Source organism: Podarcis bocagei (genome assembly GCF_964188305.1).
Source record: "Podarcis bocagei genome assembly, chromosome: Z".
Lineage (NCBI taxonomy): Eukaryota > Metazoa > Chordata > Lepidosauria > Squamata > Lacertidae > Podarcis > Podarcis bocagei.
In genome coordinates, this window is record NC_138140.1 from 19,248,244 (window position 1) to 19,265,845 (window position 17,602).

Here is a 17,602-nt window from a genome sequence, read left to right on the forward strand (position 1 = left end):
TCCTCCCATCAGTTGCTGAAGATGAAAAATGTGCTGTCTTCACTGTTGGATATTTCTCATGTGTACCCAAATGAAAGATTCATAGCCTGACGTCTTCTCATCTCTCCTTAAACTTTGTCCCAAGTATTGTTTTCTCAGTGCATTATATACTAGACAATAATTGACGCTGTGGGTATCAGGGGTCAGTCTGGAAAATGCCCTGAGTCCCTTCCAGTTCTTGGGGTCCTGTACCCAATGAAGGTTAGAATTTAATAGAGGATTGTATTGCTGAGATAGTCAGGCAAGCTTCTTTGTAGGACAATGACCTTAGCTGGCCACTTGAGAATCCTCATTGGCATCCCCAAAGATTGGCCCAGGTCGCAAGATCCACAACTAAGTGATGGGGCCCTCCAAGTTAAGGGGTGGTGGGCCTTTCCTCCACCCCTTCTCACTTAGCTCCTAGGAGAAATCAAGAGCCTGAGTGGAGTGTGAGAGTTGAGCTAGAAGCAGCCTGGAAGCTGGAGACACAGAAACCTGCTTGCTCTGCGCTGCATCCAAAGCTGCAACTAATGAAGAAGCAAGATCTGTTCACGGTGTTAATGCTGTGAACCCCTCAGGCTTATGCTCAGGTTGTATAAAGGTAAAGGGACCCCTGACCATTAGGTCCAGTCGTGACCGACTCTGGGGTCGCGGCGCTCATCTCGCTTTATTGGCTAAGGGAGCCGGCGTACAGCTTCTGGGTCATGTGGCCAACATGACTAAGCCGCTTCTGGCGAACCAGAGCAGCGCACAGAAATGCCGTTCACCTTCCCGCTGGAGCGGTACTTGCACTTGGACGTGTTTTCGAACAGTTAGGTGGGCAGGAGCAGGCACTGAGCATTGTGAGCTCACCCCGTCGCGGGGATTCAAACCGCCAACCTTCTGATTGGCAAGTCCTAGGCTCTGTGGTTTAACCCACAGGGCCACTCGCGTCCATAGCGCTACCCGCATCCCTGCAGATTGTATAGATTTGTAAATAAAACCATATATCCTAATGACACCACAGCCTCCCAAACCAACATTATGCACAAAATCTTCAGCCCAGTTTAAACCACAAGCACCGTCACATTCTTGGCCTATTGACTAGGTTCAGGAAAGCGGCTGATGTCTATCCACAGTTCAAAAGTGTCATCATTTTAAGAGATCAAAAGGCACGAGGACTAGAATTTTACTTCCTCTTTTTGAGAGGATAGGCCATAGCTCAGTGGGTAGGGAATCTGCTCTACATGCAGAAGGTCCCAGGTTGAAGCCTGAAAGGTTCAGGCACAGCTGGGAAAGTCTCCTCCAGGACTAAACCTTTTTAGGATTGCAAAACATCACTGAGCTGTGACAGAAAGGATCCTTGTTGACCTTTAGCTGGCGTGCTCTGGTCCATGGGGTCACAAAGAGTCGGACACGACTAAACGACTAAACAACAACAACGTTTCAGAAGTCTATATTTAAGGAAATGACTTTTTATTGTTTTTTCTCTGTAATTTTAATAGATTTGCTTTTGTATTGTTTTAACCTCATTCATTTTTAAATAATTGTCTTTTCTATGATTGTAGCTTCTTTTCCTATTTTATCTGTGTTTTGCATTTTTATTTCTAAGCCACCTTGAGTCCCAGTCTAGGGAAAATGAGGCTTGTAAATAAGAAGAAGAATGATGTATAATGAATGCACTAAGTTTAAATAAACCTCATGATGTGGAAGCAGCAGAATTTTCACCACACACAAACACAGACTCAGACTGATGTCTTCATTTCGATGGGAGAGGTTGGTGGCTGGTGACTCTTCAGGAGAACACTGGGTTGGATTGACCAGTTGCTGACTCTCAATATTATGCAGTTTCCTGTGTTTCTATGGAACCTCAGACCCATCACCCTCCTTGGGTGACAAGGAGGATCAGAACTTAAGTCATCTATAAATACAAATACCATCTCCAGCCTTGCCATGAACCAGCTTCACTAAGTCTCTCCCTTTTGCTTGAAATGGTCCTCAGCTCTCCCAGGGAGAGAGAGACAGATTCATCCTGGGCAAAGCAGGATTTGGATTCCAGGGCCATATGGTCCTCCTGCAGCAGGAGGAATTGAAAAGGAAATTGCTCTCTTTTCAGATAATCAGCTGAGGAGGGTGGGGGGAGAAATGACAAGAAGGCCATCTACTTAATGCACGCGTTCTCGAGACTGATTGACGTGTTGTAACAACATAAGCCTTCCACCGAGCGATAGAGAATCCCCTAGCTGCTAGAGTTAAAGACTGGATTGCTAGCTCTGCTCTGAATGACACACAAACGCGCACACACAGAGGATTAGATTCCTTCAGCTGGAGACAGAATCAATAAGGTGATTATGACCTTGTTTTTCTTGCTACGGTTGGGAGATATCCATGGAGCTGGGGCTTCCAAAGACGGGAAGGGGGAAGCAGTCGCTAGGCAAATTGCAGGTCTGAGGCTGCATAAGCCTATTTTTTTAGCATGCTATAGCAGATGGTAGATAGAATAATAGAATAGTAGAGTTGTAACGGGGCCCCGAGGGTCAACTAGTCCAATGCCCTGCAATGCAGGAATCAAGGTCCTCCTGGCAGGGCAGCCCTCCAACCTTTGCTTGAAAACATCCAATGAAGGGGAGTCCACCACCTGGCCAGTGAGTCTGTTCCACTGTTGAATGGTTCCTACTGTCAGAAAGTTATTCCTAAGATTTAGCTGGAATCTCCTTTCTTGCAATTTGACTCCATTGGTTCAAAACCTGCCTTCTAGAGCAGCAGAAGGCAAGCTTGCTCCATCTTCCACGTCAGCCCTTTAGATAGTTGAAGGTGGAGCCCTTCCAATATTCTGGAAGGAAGACAGTTAAATTTGGCCCTGCAGAAGCCACAGCAATACTTAGGGAAAGTCAGATTATGTCCTTTTGGCATAGGAACATATTAAGGGTTCTTATACTGAGTCAGATCCTTGGTCCATCTAGCTCAGTATATTGGTGGACTCGTAAAAAAGCTAAGAAATATTGGATTCAAATATATACATGAGGTCCAGCTCCAAGGGCCTTCTGGCGGTTCCCTCACTGCAAGAATTGAAATTACAGGGAACCAGGTAGAGGGCCTTCTCAGTGGTGGCACCCACCCTGTGGAACACCCTCCTGTCAGATGTCAAAGAAATAAACAATTACGTGATTTTCCAAAGGCATCTGAAGACAGCCCTGTATTGGGAAGTTTTTAATGTTTGAGGTCTCACTGTGTTTCTACATTATGTTGGAACCTGCCCAGAGTGGCTGGGGCAACCCAGTCACATGGTGGGGTATATGTATTATTATTATTATTATTATTATTATTATTATTATTATTATTATTATTATCATCTTCATCTTCATCATCGTCATCATCATCATCATCATTACTACCACTACTACTACATTGATGCAGAATATTTTAAAGTGTAACATTAAAATGAAGCTTGCTAGGGATAATGAATATAAAATTGAACAATATTTCAATACATGATCACAGTGGTGAAACTTTTATATGTATGAAAATGGAAAGATTCATCATACCTACGATGGAGGAACAGTTATTGAGATCATAGGACTTAGCTGAGATTATGTGCTTAATCACAGAAAAATAATTGTCAATATTTACTAAAGATTGGAAACTCGTGCAAAATTTTTGCATGAAAAAGAAAACAAGCTTAAATCTGGGTTTGAGGATCAAAATATTGTCTTATAGAAAGAGGAATTGTTGGGTGTTATCTTGGAGTGGATGTTCTGAATAATTTTTTTGTATATAGATGACAGATGAAGAAACGTAAGGTCTCCTCCTCTTCCCTCCTCCCTTTTCATTTTCGTTTTTCTCTTTCTTCCTTCTTCTTTTTTCCCTTTTCCTTCTTTTGGTTTGCATTTTTATTTAGATTAGTTAATCTTTGGTGAAAAGCTATTGAATATTCGCTAAGAACCACTGTAGATCTTCTTTTTGATTTTTAATAATAATAATAATTTTTTTGGAAAATAAGGAAAGTATTGTCTACAATCATTGGCAGCAACCGCTGTCTGGGGTTTCAGGCAGGATTTCCTCCCAGCGCCTACTTGCTGACGCTGGGGATTGAACCTGGGACCTTCTCCTTGTAAGACAGATGCTGTAATGCTGAGCTACTGCCTTTCCCCACAAGGACTGACAGGACCACACAGAGGCCTTTTCCTCCAGGGCACAGTGATGTTGAGCTTCCATGGACACCCTCTGTGGCAACTTCCCACCTAAAGGTAGGCTGGTCCCTGTTGCAGCATCAGGGAGAGCAGCACAGAGTGGCTGCAGAAAGTGACCCACTTTCCAAACCAGCCGGATGCTGATGGGGCAATCCAACAGCAGTCAAGATCTCCATGGCAACAGCCTTTAATTGCTTCCCAATGCAGATTTTTTGGGATCATTGGTAAAGAGGTGTGGGGATTTTATATATTTATTTATCCAGATAAATATCCGTGTGTTGCTTTTCAGGTGGGGGGGGTGTATCAAAGTGGATCAGTGAGACGCACACACATAGCCTCACCACAGCCCAACCTACTTGGTGTGTGGGTGTGGGTGCAGAGAGTGAGGAAGGAAGGAGAAAGCTGCAGACTCTGGTCCCAAAACACCCACTCCATGCCTCTGTCTGACAGGTGTGGAACCATTTTTCCAGACAGTCCACCTAGCTCAGTGTTGAACCCGCAGACTAGCAGCAGACCCCAAGGGTTTTTTCAATACACAGGGGAGTCTCTCCCAGGACTACCTAGAGAGATGCCACTGGGGACTGAACCCAGGACCTTCTGCATGCCAAACAGATGGAAATAGGGAACTTACTCCCATAGGAGGAAATGATGGTTGCCAATGGCTAAGTTGTCCTTAAAAGAGGATTAGACAAATTCATGGAGGCTGATAAGGCTATCAGTGACTACTAGCAACAATGACTTGGCTCTGCTTCCACAGTCAGAGACAATAATGCTTCTGAATATTGTTATATGCCACCCCAGTCGCCAAGTGGTGCAAGATCCCAGGGGCTTGGGTTTCCCAGATCTGGGGTTTCTTTGGATATGAGACTCCTGGGAATTGTAGCTTGTTAAGAGAGCTGGATATTTTAGGGGTAAACGACAACTCTTGGGATTCTTTGGGGGGAGCCGTGTGCTTGATGTATGTACAGTGCATACGCAGCCCAAGTGTATCAAATATCTGTCACAATTTTAATATGCCCACAAAAGTAAAGCTGTGATTTACTGGAGGCACATGCCAGATAAAGGGCTTGTCTGGGCAAAGGAAAAGCTAGGTCAACAGTGCACAGAGTGAAGCAGAATGAGACTTCCCCACCCCCCTTGCAATGTGCTCCATTCCCTTGCCCCCTCCCCCTCCCCTTTGCTCCCTGGATGATAGATGCTACCGGGTGTTTGTATGAGCACCATAGAAACTGGATGGGTATGGTTTAATTACTAAATCCCCCAGGTGCATTCTTGGGAAGATAAATGGATGCAATATTTTTTATATATAAAAAACCCTATTGCAGCTCTCCCTGTATCTATATTTAGAAACCATTGCTCCCCCATTTATCCACATATGGCACACAGTCAGTAGAAGCACAATTCAGAGAAGGTGAGCCAAGAGATGGCACAGGACTGCAGGTGCTTTTCTTCCCCAAAGCTTTTCTTTGCTGTGAACACACACAAAATGAAAACATAAAATGCCATTGTTAGCAAAGTCATTTAAAACAGCACAGAGTCCAAAGAGAAAAGTTCTGGCCTCACTTTACTGAGCAAACAAGAACAGCCTATAATCATTATATTTATTTGTATCCCACCTTTTTCTCGACCAGGACTCACAGATAAAATACAAAAAACTAAAAACTTATCTATAAGACCATCATTAAAAGTTAATTAAACAAAATTAAAACAACATAAAAACAAATATATTAAAATACAGATAAAAAACAGCACAGCACTGTTGAAAGCCCTTTTCTTAAAATGTAGCCAGTTCACAATGGCCTACCAGAGTAAAACAGTCTTCACTTGACAGCAGGAGAACCAGGAGTGAGCCAGTCTAACTTCTCCAGTCTAGTTTCTCCTGGGCCTGAGCTGTATGGGGCTTTATAGGTCATAACCAGAAATTTGAATTGTGCCCAGAAACAAACAGGTACCCAGTGGATTAAGAGTCTCATGCTCTACTGACTGAGTTTACAAATGTGAAGCAGGTACCGTGTGGCACCTGGAACAGTTCCAGTTTTGCCAGCTGAAGTGGTATAGTGGGCGCAGGTAGGATGAGGCGATCTTACAGGTCAACTGGTCCCAATTTGTTAAGGGCTTTATATACTCATGGGAACACCTTGAACTTGGCCCAGTAGCAGATCAGAAACCTGTGGAGATCTCTGAGCAGGTTTTATATGCTAACAAGGCCTCACTCCTATCAGCAACCATGTTGTAGCATTCCACACCAACTGTGGCTTCTGGATCAAGCGCAAGGGAAGACCCACATGAAGCGCATTAAAGTAATCCATGATTAAAATCAGTTTGCAACAAATTACAGCCACAGGAACAGATCTTTGTTTTGGTCTACATGGTTTTGTTTTGTTTTGTTTTTTGCTTTGAAAATGCAAATGAAGTCTGCCTTTCTATGCAAATTTCTCTCCATCTCCTACTTGATATGCATTTATTAGTTTTCTGAGTGTTGCAAAGCAGGTGAGGCGACTTTGCACTGAGATGGAGCGACCTGTAGACTTGCCAGTAGGCTTACAATTGAAAATTCCTTTAATCGGACATTTTGGCCAGAAACACACACACGTGCCTTGATTAGGATGGGATTACTCCTTTGCAGCATGGATTAAAGTTCAAAATCCAGGAACGCCTCTGATGTTTGGAAGCCACAGCAGGAAAAGCTGGCCCATTCAGAGACTCCCCTGATGGAGCCTAAACACTGGGGATTACAAATCATTTCTGAAGGATAAAGCACTGGGTAAGGGGTTCAGAAGTAAGGCTGTAGATTAGTGGTAGAGCATCTGCTTTGCATGAAGAAAGTCCCACGTACAATTCCCAGCAACATCTCCAGGTAGGGCTGTGTAATATTCCCTGCCTGAAATCCTAGAGGGCTGTTGCCAATCAGTGTGCAAAACGCAAGAGAGGTATGGCTCAATATAAAGCATCTGGACTAGATGGGCCACTGGCCTGGTCCAGCAGGGCTCTCCTTATGGAGGTCTATTAAGAGCATAATAACACAAGAGCTTCCTGGATCAGACAAATGTCCCATCTAGTCCAGCATCCTGTTTTTATAGTAGCTCACCAGGTACCCATTATGGGAAACCAGCAAACAGCTCTCACCCCTCTTGCAGTTTCCAGCAACTGGTATTCACAAGCATTCCTGCCTCTGACCATGGAGGTAGAGCGTAGCCACCAAGGCCTGCAGCCATCGATAGCCTTCTCAATGAATTTGTCTAATCCTCTTTTTAAAGGCATATGGTTTAATTATGCAGTGTGGTAGCAGAATCTCCATGCCCAGTCTACCTTGCAATGCCAAATAATGGTGAAGGACAATTGGAGAATACTTTTGCACACAGGTCCTGCTTTGGGGCTTTGCACTGAGGCATCTGGTTGCCGCAGTAAGGACAGGTTGCTGCACTAGATAGGCCCCCTTTGGCCTAAACCAGGGGTCTGCAACCCGCGGCTCCGGAGCCACATATGGCTCTTTTACACCTTTGCTGCGGCTCCGGGGTGGATACTAGCGAGGGGAGGAGGCGCATTGTGTGCCCGACACTCCCCACTGTGGCGGGCGCTGTACTGGCTATGACATCGCATGGGGGCGGTGCGTGCATTAGTCACACACCGTCCTGACGTCACCTTCCCGCCCGCTGTCAGATCGCGGCTCCGGAGATATATTTGTTTTAAATGTCACAATGGTTTTGCGGCTCCCAGTTTTTTTTCCTTCAGAAACGGGTCCAAGTGGCTCTTTTTGTCTTAAAGGTTGCAGACCCCTGGCCTAAACCAACAGGCTCTTCTCATGTTCTTATGAGTGAATCTTTTGGTCCACCTAGGTAGGTATTGTCTACACTGAGTAGCAGCTGCTCTCCAGGGTTTTCAGACACTAAGCCTTTTCCAGTCATATCTGGAGGTGTCTGCTTGCAGTCCAATGTAGCTATCATCTTGCTCCAAAAGATTCATAGAGTAACTGCTGCGTCATTTTAGCTCTCGCCTCTTCCTTACCCTGTTGAGTGAAAAGAGAAGAGGCAGGTTAGCAAGTAAGGATGCTTCATCTCTCTGCTCCTTTTCCTCTGAAAAGTGACTCTCCCGACTTGCTCTATTGTACTTGCTTTCACATCTTAAGCCCTAGAAATAAGCAGCTCAGAGGTTTCTTTTGCATTCCTCAGCATTGGGGGGAAGGGATCTGTTTTGGCAGATCTTCCCAGTATAAAAATACAGGGTTGGGAGCATTGAGGACTAGGCACCATCTGCTCTGCAACAGAGGCACCCAACTGATTAACACTACATTATACTTCATTGGGTCCCTATTAGCTCTCTATTGGATTTTCCAATGTATCCAATTAATGGGGTGCAAATCAGCACCCTAATAGTCCTAGTAGTCCTCAGTGGACACCCATTAGCTCTCCGTTTGATTTCCTGAGTTGGCAAACAAGGCACATTTGACACAAGCAGACAGTGCTGGATCTGTCAGATCGTTGACCTTTGTATCTGAAGCAGGTCACTCCGATAATGAACTTGCCCTAAGCTCCTGCAGCTCATATTCTCCAAGTGCCCAACTCCACAGATTTATGCCCACCCATCAGTGTTATTGCTTAATTGGAAAATAGATTAATTGTCTCTTTCAATGCAGCTTAATTGGATTTGCATTCACACCCTCAGGTCTTTCCCCCATGCAGAGTTCCCTTTCCTATGCATAGAGGCAGTGGAGATAATGGGGCCATCAATCTGGAGAAGAAGATGGGCTGGAGGGGTCTGTGTGTGTATGCGTGTGCGTGTGCGTGTGTATAATATCTCCCTTCAATATCATATTGATAATCAAGGACAAGATCAAACCCAGGTGTTAAATTAACTGCATATCTGAGAAGAATAGTCCCTGAATGAATCTGAAACAAAACCCCATGCATATTCCAAACATGACTATGGTGTTGTTCCATCTGTTAGGAGATGAAGTGGATTTGCCATGGGGCATCAAGAGGAAGAAAGTTGAAGGGGAACCCTGGTGATATTGGATGGAATCCTGGAATTGTGGTTTGAAGCTGCTGCAGAGACTATTTTGGAACTGAGGTGGGCTCACAATCCAAGGGAAGGCGAAAGCTCTACATGGGAACCTCAAGAATCCCTGGTAGATAGCAATCCAAATGGTATTATTATTATTATTATTATTATTATTATTATTAATATTAATAATAATAATAATAATAATAATAATAATAATTCTAGGAGTCCATTCCACTGTGGAATGGCTCTTACCTAGGGTTACCAGATGTCCCTGTTTCCCGGGGACAGTCCCCAGATTTGCGAATAAGTCCCTGGGCAAATTCCATCCCTGGAATTTCATCTAATGTCCCTGGGAAACACAGTAGCGACAGTCTCAGCAGCCTGGAGCAGTTGGTTCTGGCTGGCTCCAGGAGCTGCTCAGAAGTCCCCATATGATGGTGGTGCAAGGGTTCTTAGATGCTGCTTCCGGGCTGCCTCCGCCTTCCCTGACCCCAGCAACTAAGCTGGGAAGGGAGGCTTCACGCTGCCTATAGGAGCAGTCTCCCAACTCCTACTTGCGTGCAGGCAGGAGGGGGTAGGGACCTCTCAGTTAGGCAACGGGAAGCCTCCTTTCCCAGCTGAGGGATCCCTGCCCCCTCCTGCTTGCACGCAAGTAGGAATGAGATTGGGGCTGCTCCGATGGGAAGGGAGGCATCACACTGCCTGAGCCTTGCCGCCGCTGCTCTCGGCCCTCCTTCTCCGCCTTCCATGCCTGACCCACCGCACACCGCTTCCCCACCACCACCACTGAAGAACCAACAACTCAGGGGCTGCCCAGGCTCATGGAGAAAGGAGATAGAAGCCTCAGAGGAAGGGGAAACATGGCGGTTGAGGTCAAGGCAGAGGCCACCCCTCTGCCACTGCCATCGCTGCAGCATCAATGTCCCGAACGTGTAGTATGTATGTATGTATGTATGTATGTATGTATGTATGTATGTATTTAAAGTGTCCCCGGATTCATTGGGGGGAAAATCTGGTAACCTTACTCTTACCACCAGAAAGTTATTCCTAAGGTTGGGCAGGATCTCCTGCTTTTGTCATTTGAAATGATTGTTTTGTGTCATTCCCTCTGGAGCAGCAGAAAGCAAGCCTGCTGCATCTTCCATGTGGGAGCACTTCAGATATTCAAAGATGGCTATCATGTCACCTCTCAGAAGTGAAGAACAGTAGAGAGATGGTTAACCACAGGAGACTCTTTCCGATTTCAACAACCTTATCAGTGACAACTTCATTTTTTTCCCCTAAAACAAAAAAACCAAAAGAAGACAAAAACTCCAACTCATCTGTGAAAGGTGAGTCATCAGAGTGTCAGTGATGTTTTGAAAGGAAGAGCTAAATTTGGCCCGGGAACTCACGGGCTTCAACACGGATTTCTTTCTTAATTAGGACTAGGTGAAATCTAAGCCTCAATTAGAGGTGGAAATAACACCAACCAAGGCCCTGAAAACTTTAAACAGGTCTTCCGTCATTCCCCACCTGCCTTTTATACTGATTAATCAATGGCTGATCTAATTAAATGTCAACAAATCTGCATATTACTAAGACCTCCTGATAGGGGGTCATTTTCTTGCACAGCAATGCAGAGGCTCATTTACAGCGTAATAATGCTCAAATTCTCTGCTAAATGAGAAAACATCTTTTTCCTGTTTTCTTCCTTGTTGTTCTTTTGGACAGTCAGGCACTAAAATCAAAACAGGCCCAGAGGACCACTCACTGGATGGAAGCATACAAAGTAGTCAGAGGTGAGATGGAAGTGTATAAAACCAGGGGTCAGCAAGGTTTATCTTGCCTGGGCCGGATCAGTCCCACTGAGATCCCTCTGTGGGCCGGATTGTGCACAGACGCGATTTTCAGCGCCATGGAAGTAAGTCTCAGTTCGGGGGCGGCTCGGGGGCAGGGCCAAGTGACCTCCACGGGCCGCTTCCAGCCCATGGGCCTTAGGTTGCTGGCCCCTGGTATAAAACTATTGGTGAGATTCCTGCATTGCAGGGGGTTTGACAAATGACACTTCCAACTCTTTAATGTCACAATTATGTAGAAAGTGGACAGAGAGAAGTTTCTCTCCATGTCTCTGTGGGAAATAATATTGCAGCCAAAATTAATTTTTAGGTTTGCTAGATAAGCAAAGGGTTAAGATACATGGAGTTCCCACGCAACTCCTCCATGCAGCTGAAGAGAAAGTATGCTTGTTCTGACCTCTCACCGACTTTTTTTTTTATTATCTCAAGCTTGTGTTTTTTTAACATAAGATTCTCCCTATCTTGTTTTCACTGCTGCTTTTTGCTGGAATCAAGTCTGAAAATTTCTGTAAGTAAACAACTTTTCCCCCCTTACATTACATACTTCTGTGCAATTCTTTTGTTTAGAGCAATAAAAAGGGGGTGATCCAGTCTCCTAAAGGGCCATTAAAATTATTAATAAGGTTAAGCAACTTTGTCCCAGAGATTTCTACATTTTAAGCTGCAAAGGGACTGCAATTTTAAACTCTGCTAACTGAATGTTAAACTCACATGTGAGTAAGGGAAATAATAAATATGATCTATGTAGCCAGAATTGTCTACACTGATTACCAAGAATATCAGGCAGTGGTACTTTCCCAGCCCCACCTAGAGTTGATGGGTATTGAACCTGAGACCTTCTGCATGCAAAGCAGGTGCTCCACCTCTGAGCCACAGCATGTCCCCAGAACAGATGGTTTCATCTGTACTAGGTGGTTCATATTCCTTAAATCTGCATTCAGTCTTGATATAGTTCTAATTCACCACCCAACCATGTCTGAAAACTACCTCGTTACCTTTTTAAACAAAATTAAATTAAGTTAAACTTTTCTCATCAGCAGTTGCAGACACTACTGGGGAAATACCTGCTCTAGCTAGCTTTTTATATCTAACCCATTAAAAAGACATATATTTATAACACATCTAGCCCACTCACATTGGCCAACCAGGTGCACATTTTGGTCAGGACTTAAGTGTAACTGCAAATTTCCTCACCTGCAATTTTCAGCAGCTGTTTTGCATCTGATAATAGAGGGGGGGTGTAAGAGTCCTGCTGAATCGGGCCAATGTCCTGTCTAGACTAAAATCCTGTTCTGCTTACTCACAGTAGTGGCCATATGCCCATTTTGGGAAATCCGTAAGCAGCATCCAAACACATGAGCTTCTCCCTCCTGCGGTTTCCTGCATTATTGTCTCCGACACTGGAAAGAGAATGGCTAGTACCGCAGAATCCAAACACCTTGTGGATGTGGCTAAACCAACTGCATGGTGCTCCTGACCCAGTTACATGCTACTGGAACAGGAAAGTTATTTTTTGCTGTTTGAAAGTTATTTTTTGCTGTCGCCCCCACGCGCCCTACACACACACATAATTAAGTAAAACTTTCAAATGGTTATATGTACTATGAGCGTCTGGCGAGTGAGAGCGTGTGGAGAGTGGGGGCACTAGCTTCAAAATCCTTTACCCTCTCTCGAAAAAAGTAGGGGAGAGTTAAACCACCAAGCTAATTGTTCATGTTTAAAAGGAAGATTTACAGCTGTAGCGACAGCTCAGTTTCTACATTCAATTATTTTAAATTATGCCCACAATTATGTTGCATTAATTTGCGCTGCATATGGTGGGTTGCGTTGGTTTGGGGAATTGATGCAATTTTGAGGCTAAATTGATGTTGCTGCTCCTTGATAGGATAGAGATTGATCGCTTAGAAATTTGGATCATGAAAATCATAATTAATTGGAGCAATATGGCAGTGCCATCTCTCCTGCAAGTCAATTTTCTCCACCCATTTGGAGATGACTTGTCTTGCACTAAGGTCACAGTGACACCCTGCTTCTAAGATTATACATTATTGATGCATTGTGTCACAGGAGCCTGCCAGTCAGTAATCACACAGTTCAAATATGGAGTTAACTCTTTATTAGCAAAAACACAATCTTCACAGATGTGGCTGAGTGTCAGGCAGCCTAATGAGCAATTGTGCAGCTCATTCCCAGTGGTCTTCCTCCCTAAAGATCAGTTGCCAAGACTGAAGTCCTCACCTACTGATCAGGGCTTTTTACAAGCAATTGGAGACTACGCCTTCATACAACCAACATCTCCTCTGCCCTTTTCATGCCTCTTCTCGGTGTCAGCTGTCACAAAATTATGTAATTTGCCTAATTAATTATGTTATTTATCCCCATTCATTTATATGCAATGAAAGCACAACGCAGATGAGGGGACAATGTAATCATTTATGTATTCTTTTGTGGACTTAAAGCAACAACAGTGATTTGTGCTAATGTCATGGAATGAATAAACACCAGCAATTTCTGCTGCCATTCCTTAACAGCCCTATTTATGAAGAGGAGGAGCAACTACATTTATAATCTAGGTTTTCTACTATAGATAAAGATGATACAGAATGGCTTCCCCATCCTCATTTTATCCTCACAACAATCTTATGATGCCACATTCACAAGAACAGATATCACAATAAATTTATGTTCCTACTTCTCTACCAAGTCTCTGTTTTTTTAATTAGCAAATGTAAAAATGAAATAGGATGTCAGCACAACCACAGTAACTTTAATGGTTGGGGTAAAAAAATCTCTTTTCTCAGGGTACATCAGGGGTCGGCAAACTAAGGGCCGCGGGCCAGATCAGGTCCAATAGCCTTCAGGATCCGGCCCATGGACTGTCCGTGGATCGGCGTGGGGATTCTGTTCATTTGGGCTGCACCATTTTCCCCCTGCACCATTCTATTTTCCCCCCCTCCCTCACACACACCGCGGCAGCGCCCCCTCCCTCCCTCCTCCTGGCTTCTCCCCGCCCTGCCTAGAGGAGGATGGAGGCTGGGCTGAGCTGGCTGAGTGCCATTTTAAGCAGCCCCTCTCTGGAGCCAGCCCTTTCGCACCGCTCATCTTCCCTCCACCACCGCAGCCCTGGTGCTCTTGTGGGCCAGAAAGCGGAGCAGATTAGCTTGCTCTGCCTACCCACGAGAAGCAGCAGCAGCGGCGGCAGCCCCCAGGAAGGTAAGCACAGCAGCTGGGGGTGGGGAGGAGGACTACTTACCCCCCTTGCTCTTTTTCCAGCTCCCCCCTCCCGGTGCTGCTTCTCCAGCCTGCCACAAGGTTTGAGGGACAGTGGACCAGCCCACTGCTAAAAAAAAATTGCTGACCCCTGGGGTACATCCTTCATTGTCCTTCCATTGATATTTAAAGACCTGCTCAGCCACCGCAACACTGCCAAGGCTCACCAAGCAATTGGTGATAGTCTTTTAGACTCCTACCTAGTTCACACCTACAATTGTGTCACAGCCACACAAATGATTGACAGTTTACAGAAAGCCTTTGGAATTATTGGCAAGAATTCTCATCAAGCTTGGAAGAAGCAACTGTTCATAGAATCATGAAATTGCAGAATTGGAAGCAACCCTCAGGGCCATCTAGTCCAACCCTCTGTAATGCAGGAATCTCAACTAAATCTGCTAAGGCCATATTGAATCCCAATTCTGTCTGCTATGGCATTAGCTGGTCCTTCCAGTTTGCTGTCATCTGCAAATTTTATGTGCATCCCCTCAATACCTTCATCTAAGTCATCTATAAAGAGGCTGAACAGCAAAAGGTCCACAACAGAGTCCTGCAATACCCCACCTGTCACTATTTTCCAGGCTGAGTAATCATTAGTACAGTGGTACCTCGGGTTACAAACACCTCAGGTTACAAACACTTCGGGTTACAGACTCCGCTAACCCAGAAGTAGTACCTCGGGTTAAGAGCTTTGCCCCAGGATGTGAACAGAAATCATGCAGCAGCAGTGGGAGGCCCCATTATCTAAAATGGCACCTCAGGTTAAGAACGGTTTCAGGTTAAGAACGGACCTCTGGAATGAATTAAGTTCATAACCAGAGGTACCACTGTAAGCACTCTTTGAGTTCAGTCAGTCAACCAGCTACAAATCAACATAGCAGTTCCCTCATCCAGCCTACATTTCCCCACCTTCTCCACAAGCATGTCAAAAGCCTTACTGAAATCAAGATACACCTGTGCAAGCAGAGAATATGACTTCACAGATTGCTCTCTAGGAATCTACAGGGAACTCCATGTGTTGTAACCCTTTGCTCACCTAGCAAACATGATATTTTGGAGCATCATTTTCCCACAAACCCCTTCTCAGACAAAGGTATAACAATTTCACACACATTTTATTAAACCACCCAGAATCCCAGCTTGGCTTGAAGGTTCTGGAACCAGTCTCTTGGCAGAGGTTTGGTGAGAAGATCAGCAGTCATCTCTCTGTGTGGCATACTGGGGTGTATGGGATGTTAGTTGCTTTGTCTACTTAATAAGGTGACGTTTGGTAATCTTCTCCCACCATGTCATGGCTGGAAACTGATGACTTGCAAATTGAGGTAAGTAAAACTCTATTAAGGATATTCCGAAAATGCATTTAGAGGCAACAAGGAGTCAAGTATTTTGCAACGCCGTCAGTACTGCTGGGATAGATGTTAATATAGAACAGAGAGGCACAGTTGCATTACACAAACACCATTCTTTCCTGAAATGAAGGAATTACTGCTAGCCAACTCCGATGGCTGTTGACACCCCTTGATTGTTCCAAATTATGCCAGCCAAGCTCTCATCCACATTGCCCAGGTAACTGATCCAGTTGTAAACTGCTTTATATTACAGTTTCGACAGAAAGCACAAGAAGCAAAAGTTGTTACCTTTCCTGAAAAAGAGGAAACTCAAAGTATTGATAGGGGCAGTGCTTCTGAATGCCAGTTTCTGGAAAGCGCAGGAAGAGAAAGGGCTCTTGTGCTTGGGTCCTGCTTTTGGCCTTCCCATTAGCACATCTTCTAGATCTCTGTGAGACCAGGAGGCTGTACCAGATGGACCCCCTTTGGCTTGATCCACCAGCGCTAGCACAGAGCTGGAGGAAGCAGTGCTTTTGAATTACCAATTAATTGCAGGAGCAGAGAGTTGCTCTTCTGCTTGGTCCCAGCTTGGGGTCTTCCCTTTAAGATAACTAGTTGGCTACTATCAGAACAGAATGCAGCACTAGACACACCATTAGCTTGAGCCTGCAGGGATCTTCTTATGTAGGGCATCCTGTAAAGGTAGACTACTAGGGATGTCCTGTGTCTATGTAAAATCAGGGGCCAAAATGGCAGCTCTGTCATTTTGCACTAATGTGGCAGCTTCCCGATCAAGCCCAATGGAAGCCCAACAGAAAGTGCATTGCAGCAGTCCACCTGCAACTTGACACAGAAGCATTACCACATTTTCATTTGCTTTCCTCATAGCATCCAGATCCTTTGGTTGCTAAACCTCTCCCCCCCCCCCTCCAGTCTGTATACATATATTTGACCGTATTTTTAAAAATATGTAAGCCATTGTTTATTCTGGACTAATTTTAATCTTTCTCTTCACTTACAGCTGCCAGTTCCTCTGGTGTTGACTTATATCTTACCCATGGGTAATAACTCCTTGCCTTTCTACGTTCTCAGCTATAAATCTCAAAGCACTTTAAAAGGGAGCATATTAAGAGCCAGAGAGAAGACAGCTTTCTACAGTTCATGAATATTAAAATTTGGAGGTTCGAACCCTTTGATGGATTTCCTGGCTGCTCTTTTGCTCCCTTCCACAATTTATGTAGCTTTACATTGCGTGGTTTGTTTCCTAAGAAAAAGTCATAGGAGCGTCACATGGAATCATGGAAATTGTCATTGGAATGGAATCTGAGGGTCATGGAACCCAACTCACTGCTATGCAAGAATCTCAATTAAGGCCCGCTTGAGAGATGGCCATCCAAACTTTGCTTTATGGAGGAGAGAGTCCGCTACCTTCCAAGGAAAGGCAGCCCTTCAGCTGCTGAACAGCTCTTACCATCAGAAACAGTGTCTCATACCAAATGTAAACAAACTGTGAAAAAGACTCTATGAATTGAAAGTGGAAATGCTATATGTACTTCTTTGTTACACAAGAAAATCTTTAATAAAAGCTGATTTTAAAAAATAATGGAAGTTCTTCCTGATGTTTAGTTGGCATCTCCTTTCTTGTAATTTAAAGCTATTGGTTTGGGTCCGGGAATTCCAGCTTGTCAGTGACCTAAAACCAGAGCTTTCTCTTTCAGCTGGAGCTCACCAAAGTTCAGTTCCAGCACCTCTCGTGTGGGTGCCATTGCAGCTAAAAAAACTATATTCCATTCTTAGTGGTGAGAAAAACAGGAGATTGCGCGACGTTTTTGGGTGCACTTCCTCTCTCTGATTTGTCATGTCTGTAAGAACAAGGCAGCTCTGACTCTGTCCTTCTCCATATCATCAACCAGCAAAAGGCTCTAGGCTAGGAAAACTGGCTCCTGAAACCCCCACCTCTGCTAATGAGGCTCTTCCA